The sequence below is a fragment of the Ipomoea nil genome, unplaced genomic scaffold, assembly GCF_001879475.1.
Source record: "Ipomoea nil cultivar Tokyo-kokei standard unplaced genomic scaffold, Asagao_1.1 scaffold0209, whole genome shotgun sequence".
NCBI lineage: Eukaryota > Viridiplantae > Streptophyta > Magnoliopsida > Solanales > Convolvulaceae > Ipomoea > Ipomoea nil.
The window spans coordinates 461,446-476,898 of NW_017616637.1; the positions used below are offsets into that span (position 1 = coordinate 461,446).

The following is a 15,453-nucleotide window of genomic DNA, read 5'->3' on the forward strand; positions in this document are numbered from 1 at the left end:
TTAAATTATTAATAATTAATTAATTAATTAATTGCGCTAAAGAACTAGAGAATGTTAATGTTCTCAAATTGACCGAACCAAACTAAACTACAATGTTAAATAGAATGGTTTCGTATTTTCAAAACTGAAAAATATAAATCAAACCGAGAAAAAAAAATGGACCCGAACTGTAAATCGAAATTCCCACCCCTAATTTTAGGTTGTTTTAAGTACTATAAATACAATTCCATTAAGTAAATTAACAAGTTTATCAAGATATTATTGCATGTTCCTAAAATTACTATTGCAAGTTGATTAAGTCACTACTGCAAGTCCTTTAAAAAAAAAAAAAGTCACTACTTCAAGTTCATTAAGTCATTTATGCCCGTCCATCAAAACATTATTACAAGATCATTAAATTACTATTGCATACTCATTAAGCCACTATTGTAGGTATAGTAAGTCATCATAGGTCATCTATATTATTAATATATCACACATTTATTGTAAGAACATATTGAAAAAATATATCAATATGAGTGAATTTAAAATAACTCTATGAGATATTTTTAACGACATAACTTGACTGATTTTATTTATACAAAAAGAAATAAAGAAAAATGTATTTAAGCAATGTTTGGCTTCATGGCGAGAATAACCGTCTAAACAAATACACTGGACATACCCAGAGAGAAAGCCAACATTAAACCATACTTTGCACTACAAATCTTCACTAAATTGATTGATATGAAATCTTCCGTTGCGGGGAATCAAACCCGGGTCTCCTAGGTGAAAGCCAGATATCCTAACCGCTGGACGACAACGGAACGCTTCCATAGATTATATGTTGAAAACAATCTTTTGAAAATTATTAACTTATAATTGAATGGTTTACATTTTAAAACCATCAAAGCTAAGTTGCGGTGAACGTGGATCGAACACGTGACCTTCAGATCTTCAGTCTGAAGCTCTCCCAACTGAGCTATCCCCACACCTCATAGAAATTTTTTATTCTTTATAAACGAATGTTTAGTTTTTTGTAACCATATGATATTATTTTCCACATATTGCTTCGCATAGTCATTATTGCGTCTTCAAACTCTGATTAAAAGTTAAAACATTGCCACGATGATTACGTTCATGAGAAACAAACTGATTTCATTCCACTACGCCAAACATCTCTTGTGCATGATTCAATTGTTACCACAAGCCAAAGCCAATCATCTTTAATAGCAACTCTATAATTATTATAAATTCTAATGTAAGCATAAAAAATTGCAACATTTCCTTTCATCACATATATGTATCTATCTATACCTAAATGTTTTTATATTTGGAAAATTACGCAAGTATATATACTACTTACTAGTTACTAAATTCTCAATTCTCCAAATCCAAATTTTTTATTTCTATTGGACACTTAGAATGCAATCTTGTAATTTGAATTTAGTTTTACTTTATGTTTGGACATTGGATTTTTAAATATGTAGTGTTGGCTTGTAGTTTGAACTCATTATTGATTGAGGAATTTGAAATATGCATCGTTGATGTGTTCATTCGATTTTAAATTTTAAATTAATAATAATTAATTAATTAATTAATTGCGCTAAAAAACTAGAGAATGTTAATGTTCTCAATTTCACCGAACCAAACTAAACTACAATGTTAAATGGAATGGTTTCGTATTTTCAAAACTGAAAAAATATAAATCAAACCGAGAAAAAAAATGGACCCGAACTGTAAATTGAAATTCCCACCCCTAATTTTTGGTTGTTTTAATTACTATTAATACAATTCCATTAAGTAAATTAACAAGTTTTTCAAGATATTATTGCATGTTCGTTAAATTACTATTGCAAGTTGATTAAGTCACTACTGCAAGTCCTTTAAAAAAAATCACTACTACAAGTTTATTAAGTCATTTATGCCCGTCCATCAAAACATTATTACAAGATCATTAAATTACTATTGCATACTCATTAAGCCACTATTGTAGGTATAGTAAGTCATCATAGGTCATCTATATTATTAATATATCACACATTTATTGTAAGAACATATTGAAAAAATATATCAATATGAGTGAATTTAAAATAACTCTATGAGATATTTTTAACGACATAACTTGAATTGATTGATTTTATTTATACAAAAAGAAATAAAGAAAAATGTATTTAAGCAATGTTTGGCTTATTATATTGGCAACATGGCGAGAATAACCGTCTAAAACAAATACACTGGACATACCCAGAGAGAAAGCCAACATTAAACCATACTTTGCACTACAAATCTTCACTAAATTGATTGATATGAAATCTTCTGTTACCGGGAATCGAACCCGGGTCTCCTGGGTGAAAGCCAGATATCCTAACCGCTGGACGACAACAGAACACTTCCATGGATTATCTGTTGAAAATCATCTTTTGAAAATTATTAACTTATAATTGAATGGTTTACATTTAAAAACCATCAAAGCTAAGTTGCGGTGAACGTGGATCAAACACGTGACCTTCAGATCTTCAGTCTGAAGCTCTCCCAACTGAGCTATCCCCACACCTCATAGAAACTTTTTATTCTTAATAAACGAATGTTTAGCTTTTTGTAACCATATGATATTATTTTCCACATATTGCTTCGCATAGTCATTATTGCATCTTCAAACTTTGATTAAAAGTTAAAACATAGCCATGATGATTACGTTCATGAGAAACAAACCGATTTCATTCCACTACACCAAACATCTCTTGTGCATGATTCAATTGTTACCACAAGCCAAAGCCAATCATCTTTAATAACAACTCTATAATTATTATAAATTCTAATGTAAGCATAAAAAACTGTGACATTTCCTTTCATCACATATATGTATCTATCTATACCTAAATGTTTTTATATTTGGGAAATTACGCGAGTATATATACTACTTACTAGTTACTAATTCTCAATTCTCTAAATCCAAATTTTTTATTTCTATTGGACACTTAGATTGCAATCTTGTAATTTGAATTTAGTTTTACTTTATGTTTGGACATTGGATTTTTAAATATGTAGTGTTGGCTTGTAGTTTGAACTCATTATTGATTGAGGAATTTGAAATATGCATCGTTGATGTGTTCATTCGATTTTAAATTTTAAATTAATAATAATTAATTAATTAATTAATTGCGCTAAAAAACTAGAGAATGTTAATGTTCTCAATTTCACCGAACCAAACTAAACTACAATGTTAAATAGAATGGTTTCGTATTTTCAAAACTGAAAAAATATAAATCAAACCGAGAAAAAAAATGGACCCGAACTGTAAATTGAAATTCCCACCCCTAATTTTTGGTTGTTTTAATTACTATTAATACAATTCCATTAAGTAAATTAACAAGTTTTTCAAGATATTATTGCATGTTCGTTAAATTACTATTGCAAGTTGATTAAGTCACTACTGCAAGTCCTTTAAAAAAAATCACTACTACAAGTTTATTAAGTCATTTATGCCCGTCCATCAAAACATTATTACAAGATCATTAAATTACTATTGCATACTCATTAAGCCACTATTGTAGGTATAGTAAGTCATCATAGGTCATCTATATTATTAATATATCACACATTTATTGTAAGAACATATTGAAAAAATATATCAATATGAGTGAATTTAAAATAACTCTATGAGATATTTTTAACGACATAACTTGAATTGATTGATTTTATTTATACAAAAAGAAATAAAGAAAAATGTATTTAAGCAATGTTTGGCTTATTATATTGGCAACATGGCGAGAATAACCGTCTAAAACAAATACACTGGACATACCCAGAGAGAAAGCCAACATTAAACCATACTTTGCACTACAAATCTTCACTAAATTGATTGATATGAAATCTTCTGTTACCGGGAATCGAACCCGGGTCTCCTGGGTGAAAGCCAGATATCCTAACCGCTGGACGACAACAGAACACTTCCATGGATTATCTGTTGAAAATCATCTTTTGAAAATTATTAACTTATAATTGAATGGTTTACATTTAAAAACCATCAAAGCTAAGTTGCGGTGAACGTGGATCAAACACGTGACCTTCAGATCTTCAGTCTGAAGCTCTCCCAACTGAGCTATCCCCACACCTCATAGAAACTTTTTATTCTTAATAAACGAATGTTTAGCTTTTTGTAACCATATGATATTATTTTCCACATATTGCTTCGCATAGTCATTATTGCGTCTTCAAACTTTGATTAAAAGTTAAAACATAGCCATGATGATTACGTTCATGAGAAACAAACCGATTTCATTCCACTACACCAAACATCTCTTGTGCATGATTCAATTGTTACCACAAGCCAAAGCCAATCATCTTTAATAACAACTCTATAATTATTATAAATTCTAATGTAAGCATAAAAAACTGCGACATTTCCTTTCATCACATATATGTATCTATCTATACCTAAATGTTTTTATATTTGGAAAATTACGCGAGTATATATACTACTTACTAGTTACTAATTCTCAATTCTCTAAATCCAAATTTTTTATTTCTATTGGACACTTAGATTGCAATCTTGTAATTTGAATTAAGTTTTACTTTATGTTTGGACATTGGATTTTTAAATATATAGTGTTGTCTTGTAGTTTGAACTCATTATTGATTGAGGAATTTGAAATATGCATCGTTGATGTGTTCATTCGATTTTAAATTTTAAATTAATAATAATTAATTAATTAATTGTGCTAAAGAACTAGAGAATGTTAATGTTCTCAATTTGACCGAACCAAACTAAACTACAATGTTAAATGGAATGGTTTCGTATTTTCAAAACTGAAAAATATAAATCAAACCGAGAAAAAAAATGGACCCGAACTGTAAATCGAAATTCCCACCCCTAATTTTTGGTTCTTTTAATTACTATTAATACAATTCCATTAAGTAAATTAACAAGTTTTTCAAGATATTATTGCATGTTCGTTAAATTACTATTGCAAGTTGATTAAGTCACTACTGCAAGTCCTTTAAAAAAAAATCACTACTACAAGTTTATTAAGTCATTTATGCTCGTCCATCAAAACATTATTACAAGTTCATTAAATTACTATTGCATACTCATTAAGCCACTATTGTAGGTGTAGTAAGTCATCATAGGTCATCTATATTATTAATATATCACACATTTATTGTAAGAACATATTGAAAAAATATATCAATATGAGTGAATTTAAAATAACTCTATGAGATATTTTTAACGACATAACTTTTATTGATTGATTTTATTTATACAAAAAAAATAAAGAAAAATGTATTTAAGCAATGTTTGGCTTATTATATTGGCAACATGGCGAGAATAACCGTCTAAACAAATACACTGGACATACCCAGAGAGAAAGCCAACATTAAACCATACTTTGCACTACAAATCTTCACTAAATTGATTGATATGAAATCTTCCGTTACCGGGAATCGAACCCGGGTCTCCTGGGTGAAAGCCAAATATCCTAACCGCTGGACGACAACGGAACACTTCCATTTATTATCTGTTGAAAATCTTCTTTTGAAAATTATTAACTTATAATTGAATGGTTTACATTTTAAAACAATCAAAGCTAAGTTGCGCTAAACGTGGATTGAACACATGACCTTCAGATCTTCAGTCTGAAGCTCTCCCAACTGAGCTATCCCCACACCTCATAGAAACTTTTTATTCTTAATAAACGAACGTTTAGCTTTTTGTAACCATATGATATTATTTTCCACATATTGCTTCGCATAGTCATTATTGCGTCTTCAAACTCTGATTAAAAGTTAAAACATAGCCGCGATGATTACGTTCATGAGAAACAAACCGATTTCATTCCACTACACCAAACATCTCTTGTGGATGATTCAATTGTTACCACAAGCCAAAGCCAATCATCTTTAATAACAACTCTATAATTATTATAAATTCTAATGTAAGCATAAAAAACTGCGACATTTCCTTTCATCACATATATGTATCTATCTGTACCTAAATGTTTTTATATTTGGAAAATTACGCGAGTATATATACTACTTACTAGTTACTAAATTCTCAGTTCTCTAAATCCAAATTTTTTATTTCTATTGGAGACTTAGATTGCAATCTTTTAATTTGAATTAAGTTTTACTTTATGTTTGGACATTGGATTTTTAAATATGAAGTGTTGTCTTGTTGTTTGAACTCATTATTGATTGAGGAATTTGAAATATGCATCGTTGATGTGTTCATTCAATTTTATATTTTAAATTAATAATAATTAATTAATTAATTAATTGCGCTAAAGAACTAGAGAATGTTAATGTTCTCAATTTGACCGAACCAAACTAAACTACAATGTTAAATGGAATGGTTTCGTATTTTCAAAACTGAAAAATATAAATCAAACCGAGAAAAAAAAATGGACCCGAACTGTAAATCGAAATTCCCACCCCTAATTTTTGGTTCATTTAATTACTATTAATACAATTCGATTAAGTAAATTAACAACTTTTTCAAGATATTATTGCATGTTCGTTAAATTACTATTGCAAGTTGATTAAGTCACTACTGCAAGTCCTTTAAAAAAAAAATCACTACTACAAGTTTATTAAGTCATTTATGCTCGTTCATCAAAACATTATTACAAGTTCATTAAATTACTATTGCATACTCATTAAGCCACTATTGTAGGTATAGTAAGTCATCATAGGTCATCTATATTATTAATATATCACACATTTATTGTAAGAACATATTGAAAAAATATATCAATATGAGTGAATTTAAAATAACTCTATGAGATATTTTTAACGACATTACTTTTATTGATAGATTTTATTTATACAAAAAGAAATAAAGAAAAATCTATTTAAGCCAAGAGAATGCCAACATTAAACCATACTTTGCACTACAAATCTTCACTAAATTGATTGATATGAAATCTTCCGTTGCCAGGAATCGAACCCGGGTGTCCTGGGTGAAAGCGAGATATCCTAACCGCTGGACGACAACAGAACGCTTCCATGGATTATCTGTTGAAAACAATCTTTTGAAAATTATTAACTTATAATTGAATGGTTTACATTTTAAAACCATCAAAGCTAAGTAGCGGTGAACGTGGATCGAATACGTGACCTTCAGATCTTCAATCTGACGCTCTCCCAACTGAGCTATCCCCACACCTCATAGAAACTTTTTATTCTTAATAAACGAACGTTTAGCTTTTTGCAACCATATGATATTATTTTCCACATATTGCTTCGCATAGTCATTATTGCGTCTTCAATCTCTGATTAAAAGTTAAAACATAGCCACGATGATTACGTTCATGAGAAACAAACCAATTTCATTCCACTACACCAAACATCTCTTGTGCATGATTCAATTGTTACCACAAGCCAAAGCCAATCATCTTTAATAACAACTCTATAATTATTATAAATTCTAATGTAAGCATAAAAAACTGCGACATTTCCTTTCATCACTTATATGTATCTATCTGTACCTAAATGTTTTTATATTTGGAAAATTACGTGAGTATATATACTACTTACTAGTTACTAAATTCTCAGTTCTCTAAATCCAAATTTTTTATTTCTATCGGACACTTAGATTTCAATCTTGTAATTTGAATTAAGTTTTACTTTATGTTTGGACATTGGATTTTTAAATATGTAGTGTTGTCGTGTAGTTTGAACTCATTATTGATTGAGAAATTTGAAATATGCATCGTTGATGTGTTCATTCGATTTTAAATTTTAAATTAATAATAATTAATTAATTAATTAATTGCGCTAAAGAACTAGAGAATGTTAATGTTCTCAATTTGACCGAACCAAACTAAACTACAATGTTAAATGGAATGGTTTCGTATTTTCAAAACTGAAAAATATAAATCAAACCGAGAAAAGAAAATGGACCCAAACTATAAATCGAAATTCCCACCCCTAATTTTTGGTTCTTTTAATTACTATTAATACAATTCCATTAAGTAAATTAACAAGTTTTTCAAGATATTATTGCATGTTCGTTAAATTACTATTGCAAGTTGATTAAGTCACTACTGCAAGTCCTTTAAAAAAAAATCACTACTACAAGTTTATTAAGTCATTTATGCTCGTCCATCAAAACATTATTACAAGTTCATTAAATTACTATTGCATACTCATTAAGCCACTATTGTAGGTATAGTAAGTCATCATAGGTCATCTATATTATTAATATATCACACATTTATTGTAAGAACATATTGAAAAAATATATCAATATGAGTGAATTTAAAATAACTCTATGAGATATTTTTAACGACATTACTTTTATTGATAGATTTTATTTATACAAAAAGAAATAAAGAAAAATCTATTTAAGCCAAGAGAATGCCAACATTAAACCATACTTTGCACTACAAATCTTCACTAAATTGATTGATATGAAACCTTCCGTTGCCGGGAATCGAACCCGGGTCTCCTGGGTGAAAGCCAGATATCCTAACCGCTGGACGACAACGGAACGCTTCCATGGATTATTTGTTGAAAATAATCTTTTGAAAATTATTAACTTATAATTGAATGGTTTACATTTTAAAACCATCAAAGCTAAATTGCGGTGAACGTGGATTGAACACGTGACCTTCAGATCTTCAGTCTGAAGCTCTCCCAACTGAGCTATCCCCACACCTCATAGAAACTTTTTATTCTTAATAAACGAACGTTTAGCTTTTTGTAACCATATGATATTATTTTCCACATATTGCTTCGCATAGTCATTATTGCGTCTTCAAACTCTGATTAAAAGTTAAAACATAGCCACGATGATTACGTTCATGAGAAACAAACCGATTTCATTCCACTACACCAAACATCTCTTGTGCATGATTCAATTGTTACCACAAGCCAAAGCCAATCATCTTTAATAACAACTCTATAATTATTTTAAATTCTAATGTAAGCATAAAAAACTGCGACATTTCCTTTCATCACATATATGTATCTATCTGTACCTAAATGTTTTTATATTTGGAAAATTACGCGAGTATATATACTACTTACTAGTTACTAAATTCTCAGTTCTCTAAATCCAAATTTTTTATTTCTATTGGAGACTTAGATTGCAATCTTTTAATTTGAATTAAGTTTTACTTTATGTTTGGACATTGGATTTTTAAATATGAAGTGTTGTCTTGTTGTTTGAACTCATTATTGATTGAGGAATTTGAAATATGCATCGTTGATGTGTTCATTCAATTTTATATTTTAAATTAATAATAATTAATTAATTAATTAATTGCGCTAAAGAACTAGAGAATGTTAATGTTCTCAATTTGACCGAACCAAACTAAACTACAATGTTAAATGGAATGGTTTCGTATTTTCAAAACTGAAAAATATAAATCAAACCGAGAAAAAAAAATGGACCCGAACTGTAAATCGAAATTCCCACCCCTAATTTTTGGTTCTTTTAATTACTATTAATACAATTCGATTAAGTAAATTAACAAGTTTTTCAAGATATTATTGCATGTTCGTTAAATTACTATTGCAAGTTGATTAAGTCACTACTGCAAGTCCTTTAAAAAAAAAATCACTACTACAAGTTTATTAAGTCATTTATGCTCGTCCATCAAAACATTATTACAAGTTCATTAAATTACTATTGCATACTCATTAAGCCACTATTGTAGGTATAGTAAGTCATCATAGGTCATCTATATTATTAATATATCACACATTTATTGTAAGAACATATTGAAAAAATATATCAATATGAGTGAATTTAAAATAACTCTATGTGATATTTTTAACGACATTACTTTTATTGATAGATTTTATTTATACAAAAAGAAATAAAGAAAAATCTATTTAAGCCAAGAGAATGCCAACATTAAACCATACTTTGCACTACAAATCTTCACTAAATTGATTGATATGAAATCTTCCGTTGCCGGGAATTGAACCCGGGTCTCCTGGGTGAAAGCCAGATATCCTAACCGCTGGACGACAACGGAACGCTTCCATGGATTATCTGTTGAAAACAATCTTTTGAAAATTATTAACTTATAATTGAATGGTTTACATTTTAAAACCATCAAAGCTAAGTAGCGGTGAACGTGGATCGAATACGTGACCTTCAGATCTTCAATCTGACGCTCTCCCAACTGAGCTATCCCCACACCTCATAGAAACTTTTTATTCTTAATAAACGAACGTTTAGCTTTTTGCAACCATATGATATTATTTTCCACATATTGCTTCGCATAGTCATTATTGCGTCTTCAATCTCTGATTAAAAGTTAAAACATAGCCACGATGATTACGTTCATGAGAAACAAACCAATTTCATTCCACTACACCAAACATCTCTTGTGCATGATTCAATTGTTACCACAAGCCAAAGCCAATCATCTTTAATAACAACTCTATAATTATTATAAATTCTAATGTAAGAATAAAAAACTGCGACATTTCCTTTCATCACATATATGTATCTATCTGTACCTAAATGTTTTTATATTTGGAAAATTACGCGAGTATATATACTACTTACTAGTTACTAAATTCTCAGTTCTCTAAATCCAAATTTTTTATTTCTATTGGACACTTAGATTTCAATCTTGTAATTTGAATTAAGTTTTACTTTATGTTTGGACATTGGATTTTTAAATATGTAGTGTTGTCGTGTAGTTTGAACTCATTATTGATTGAGAAATTTGAAATATGCCTCGTTGATGTGTTCATTCGATTTTAAATTTTAAATTAATAATAATTAATTAATTAATTAATTGCGCTAAAGAACTAGAGAATGTTAATGTTCTCAATTTGACCGAACCAAACTAAACTACAATGTTAAATGGAATGGTTTCGTATTTTCAAAACTGAAAAATATTAATCAAACCGAGAAAAGAAAATGGACCCAAACTGTAAATCGAAATTCCCACCCCTAATTTTTGGTTCTTTTAATTACTATTAATACAATTCCATTAAGTAAATTAACAAGTTTTTCAAGATATTATTGCATGTTCGTTAAATTACTATTGCAAGTTGATTAAGTCACTACTGCAAGTCCTTTAAAAAAAAAATCACTACTACAAGTTTATTAAGTCATTTATGCTCGTCCATGAAAACATTATTTCAAGTTCATTAAATTACTATTGCATACTCATTAAGCCACTATTGTAGGTATAGTAAGTCATCATAGGTCATCTATATTATTAATATATCACACATTTATTGTAAGAACATATTGAAAAAATATATCAATATGAGTGAATTTAAAATAACTCTATGAGATATTTTTAACGACATTACTTTTATTGATAGATTTTATTTATACAAAAAGAAATAAAGAAAAATCTATTTAAGCCAAGAGAATGCCAACATTAAACCATACTTTGCACTACAAATCTTCACTAAATTGATTGATATGAAATCTTCCGTTGCCGGGAATCGAACCCGGGTCTCCTGGGTGAAAGCCAGATATCCTAACCGCTAGACGACAACGGAACACTTCCATGGATTATCTGTTGAAAACAATCTTTTGAAAATTATTAACTTATAATTGAATGTTTTACATTTTAAAACCATCAAAGCTAAGTAGCGGTGAACGTGGATCGAACACGTGACCTTCAGATCTTCAGTCTGACGCTCTCCCAACTAAGCTATCCCCGCACCTCATAGAAACTTTTTATTCTTAATAAACGAACGTTTAGCTTTTTGTAACCATATGATATTATTTTCCACATATTGCTCCGCATAGTCATTATTGCGTCTTCAAACTCTGATTAAAAGTTAAAACATAGCCACGATGATTACGTTCATGAGAAACAAACCGATTTCATTCCACTACACCAAACATCTCTTGTGCATGATTCAATTGTTACCACAAGCCAAAGCCAATCATCTTTAATAACAACTCTATAATTATTTTAAATTCTAATGTAAGCATAAAAAACTGTGACATTTGCTTTCATCACATATATGTATCTATCTATACATAAATGTTTTTACATTTGAAAAATTACCCGAGTATATATACTAATTACTAATTACAAAATTCTCAATTCTCTAAATCCAAATTTTATATTTCTATTAGACACTTAGATTGCTATCTTGTAATTTGAATTAAGTTTTATGTTATGTTTGGACTTTGGATTTTTAAATATGTATTGTTGTCATGTTGTTTGGACTCATTATTGATTGAGGAATTTGAAATATGTTGACGTCTTCATTCGATTTTAAATTTTAATTTAATAAAAAATAAATAATTAATTAATTGCGCTAAAGAACTAGAGAATGTTTAAGTTCTCAAATTGACCGACTCAAACTAAACTACATTGTTAAATCGAATGGTTTCGTATTTTCAAAACTGAAACATATAAATCAAACCTTGCAAAAAAAATGGACCCGAACTGTAAATCGAAATTCCCACCCCTAATTTTAGGTTCTTTTAAGTACTATAAATACAATTCCATTAAGTAAATTAACAAGTTTATCAAGATATTATTGCATGTTCCTTAAATTACTATTGCAAGTTGATTAAGTCACTACTACAAGTTCTTAAAAAAAAAAAAGTCACTACTACAAGTTCATTAAGTCATTTATGCTCGTCCATCAAAACATTATTACAAGTTCATAAAATTACTATGGCATACTCATTAAGCCACTATTGTAGGTATAGTAAGTCATCATAGGTCATCTATATTATTAATATATCACACATTTTTTGTAAGAACATATTGAAAAAATATATCAATATGAGTGAATTTAAAATAACTCTATGAGATATTTTTAACGACATTACTTTTATTGATTGATTTTATTTATAAAAAAAGAAATAAAGAAAAATGTATTTAAGCAATGTTTGGCTTATTCAAATACACTTGGCATACCCAGAGATAAAGCCAACATTAAACCATACTTTGCGCTAAAAATATTCACTAAATTGATAGATATGAAATCTTCCGTTGCCGAGAATTTAACCCGGGTCTCCTGGGTAAAAGCTAAATATCCTAAGCGGTGGACGACAACGAAACGCTTCCATGGATTATCTGTTGAAAATCATCTTTTGAAAATTATTAACTTATAATTGTATGGTTTACATTTTAAAACCATCAAAGCTAAGTTGCGGTGAACGTGGATCGAACACGTGATCTTCCGTCTAACGCTCTCACAACTGAGCTATCCCCGCACCTCATAGAAACTTTTTATTCTTAATAAACGAACGCTTAGCTTTTTGTAACCATATGATATTATGTTCCACATATTGCTTCGCATAGTCATTATTGCGTCTTCAAACTCAGATTAAAAGTTAAAACATAGCCACGATGATTACGTTCATGAGAAACAAACCGATTTCATTCCACTACACCAAACATCTCTTGTGCATGATTCAATTGTTACCACAAGCCAAAGCCAATCATCTTTAATAACAACTCTATAATTATTATAAAGTCTAATGTAAGCATAAAAAACTGTGACATTTCCTTTCATCACATATATGTATCTATCTATACCTAAATGTTTTTATATTTGGATAATTACGCGAGTATATATACAAATTACTAATTACTAAATTCTCAATTCTCTAAATCCCAATTTTGTATTTCTATTAGACACTTAGATTGCAATCTTGTAATTTAAATTAAGTTTTATTTTATGTTTGGACATTGGATTTTCAAACCGAGAAAAAAAATGGACCCGAACTGTAAATCGAAATTCCCACCCTTAAACTTAGGTTCTTTTTATTACTATTAATACAATTCCATTAAGTAAATAAACAAGTTTATCAAGATATTATTGCATGTTGGTTAAATTACTATTGCAAGTTGATTAAGTCACTACTGCAAGTCCTTTAAAAAAAAAGTCACTACTACAAGTTCATTAAGTCATTTATGCTCGTCCATCAAAACATTGTTACAAGTTCATTAAATTACTATTGCATACTCATTAAGCCACTATTGTTGGTATAGTAAGTCATCATAGGTCATCTATATTATTAATATATCACACATTTATTGTAAGAACATATTGAAAAAATATATCAATATGAATGAATTTAAAATAACTCTATGAGATATTTTTAACGACATTACTTTTATTGATTGATTTTATTTATACAAAAAGAAATAAAGAAAAATGTATTTAAGCAATGTTTGGCTTATTTAAAATACACTTGGCATGCCCAGAGATAAAGCCAACATTAAACCATACTTTGCGCTAAAAATATTCACTAAATTGATAGATATGAAATCTTCCGTTGCCGGGAATTTAACCCGGGTCTCCTGTGTGAAAGCTAAATATCCTAAGCGGTGGACGACAATGAAACGCTTCCATGGATTATCTGTTGAAAATCATCTTTTGAAAATTATTAACTTATAATTGTATGGTTTACATTTTAAAACCATCAAAGCTAAGTTGCGGTGAACGTGGATCGAACACGTGATCTTCAGTCTAACGCTCTCGCAACTGAGCTATCCCCGTACCTCATAGAAACTTTTTATTCTTAATAAACGAACGCTTAGCTTTTTGTAACCATATCATATTATGTTCCACATATTGCTTCGCATAGTCATTATTGCGTCATCAAACTCTTATTAAAAGTTAAAACATAGCCACGATGATTACGTTCATGAGAAACAAACCGATTTCATTCCACTACGCCAAACATCTCTTGTGCATGATTCAATTGTTGCCACAAGCCAAAGCCAATCATCTTTAATAACAACTCTATAATTATTATAAAGTCTAATGTAAGCATAAAAAACTGTGACATTTCCTTTCATCACATATATGTATCTATCTATACCTAAATGTTTTTATATTTGGAAAATTACGCGAGTATATATACAAATTACTAATTACTAAATTCTCAATTCTCTAAATCCCAATTTTGTATTTCTATTAGACACTTAGATTGCAATCTTGTAATTTAAATTAAGTTTTATTTTATGTTTGGACATTGGATTTTCAAAGCGAGAAAAAAAATGGACCCGAACTGTAAATCGAAATTCCCACCCTTAAACTTAGGTTCTTTTTATTACTATTAATACAATTCCATTAAGTAAATAAACAAGTTTATCAAGATATTATTGCATGTTGGTTAAATTACTATTGCAAGTTGATTAAGTCACTACTGCAAGTCCTTTAAAAAAAAAAGTCACTACTACAAGTTCATTAAGTCATTTATGCTCGTCCATCAAAACATTGTTACAAGTTCATTAAATTACTATTGCATACTCATTAAGCCACTATTGTTGGTATAGTAAGTCATCATAGGTCATCTATATTATTAATATATCACACATTTATTGTAAGAACATATTGAAAAAATATATCAATATGAATGAATTTAAAATAACTCTATGAGATATTTTTAACGACATTACTTTTATTGATTGATTTTATTTATACAAAAAGAAATAAAGAAAAATGTATTTAAGCAATGTTTGGCTTATTCAAAATACACTTGGCATGCCCAGAGATAAAGCCAACATT

The 15,453-nt window shown here is 29.1% G+C and overlaps 12 non-coding genes across 12 annotated transcripts; all 12 read right to left on the reverse strand.

Moving 5' to 3' along the window:
* Positions 1-898: 898 nt before the first annotated feature.
* Positions 899-971, reverse strand: TRNAF-GAA. The gene has a single exon. It is a non-coding gene; the product is annotated as a tRNA-Phe (tRNA).
* A 1,325-nt stretch (positions 972-2,296) lies between these two features.
* Positions 2,297-2,368, reverse strand: TRNAE-UUC. Its single transcript has one exon. It is a non-coding gene; the product is annotated as a tRNA-Glu (tRNA).
* A 92-nt stretch (positions 2,369-2,460) lies between these two features.
* On the reverse strand, positions 2,461-2,533 carry TRNAF-GAA. The gene has a single exon. It is a non-coding gene; the product is annotated as a tRNA-Phe (tRNA).
* A 1,324-nt stretch (positions 2,534-3,857) lies between these two features.
* TRNAE-UUC lies at positions 3,858-3,929 on the reverse strand. Its single transcript has one exon. It is a non-coding gene; the product is annotated as a tRNA-Glu (tRNA).
* Positions 3,930-4,021: 92 nt separating this feature from the next.
* TRNAF-GAA lies at positions 4,022-4,094 on the reverse strand. The gene has a single exon. It is a non-coding gene; the product is annotated as a tRNA-Phe (tRNA).
* A 1,318-nt stretch (positions 4,095-5,412) lies between these two features.
* Positions 5,413-5,484, reverse strand: TRNAE-UUC. The gene has a single exon. It is a non-coding gene; the product is annotated as a tRNA-Glu (tRNA).
* A 92-nt stretch (positions 5,485-5,576) lies between these two features.
* TRNAF-GAA lies at positions 5,577-5,649 on the reverse strand. The gene has a single exon. It is a non-coding gene; the product is annotated as a tRNA-Phe (tRNA).
* Positions 5,650-8,401: 2,752 nt separating this feature from the next.
* On the reverse strand, positions 8,402-8,473 carry TRNAE-UUC. Its single transcript has one exon. It is a non-coding gene; the product is annotated as a tRNA-Glu (tRNA).
* A 92-nt stretch (positions 8,474-8,565) lies between these two features.
* Positions 8,566-8,638, reverse strand: TRNAF-GAA. Its single transcript has one exon. It is a non-coding gene; the product is annotated as a tRNA-Phe (tRNA).
* Positions 8,639-9,896: 1,258 nt separating this feature from the next.
* On the reverse strand, positions 9,897-9,968 carry TRNAE-UUC. Its single transcript has one exon. It is a non-coding gene; the product is annotated as a tRNA-Glu (tRNA).
* Positions 9,969-11,391: 1,423 nt separating this feature from the next.
* TRNAE-UUC lies at positions 11,392-11,463 on the reverse strand. Its single transcript has one exon. It is a non-coding gene; the product is annotated as a tRNA-Glu (tRNA).
* Positions 11,464-11,555: 92 nt separating this feature from the next.
* TRNAF-GAA lies at positions 11,556-11,628 on the reverse strand. The gene has a single exon. It is a non-coding gene; the product is annotated as a tRNA-Phe (tRNA).
* Positions 11,629-15,453: the final 3,825 nt, after the last annotated feature.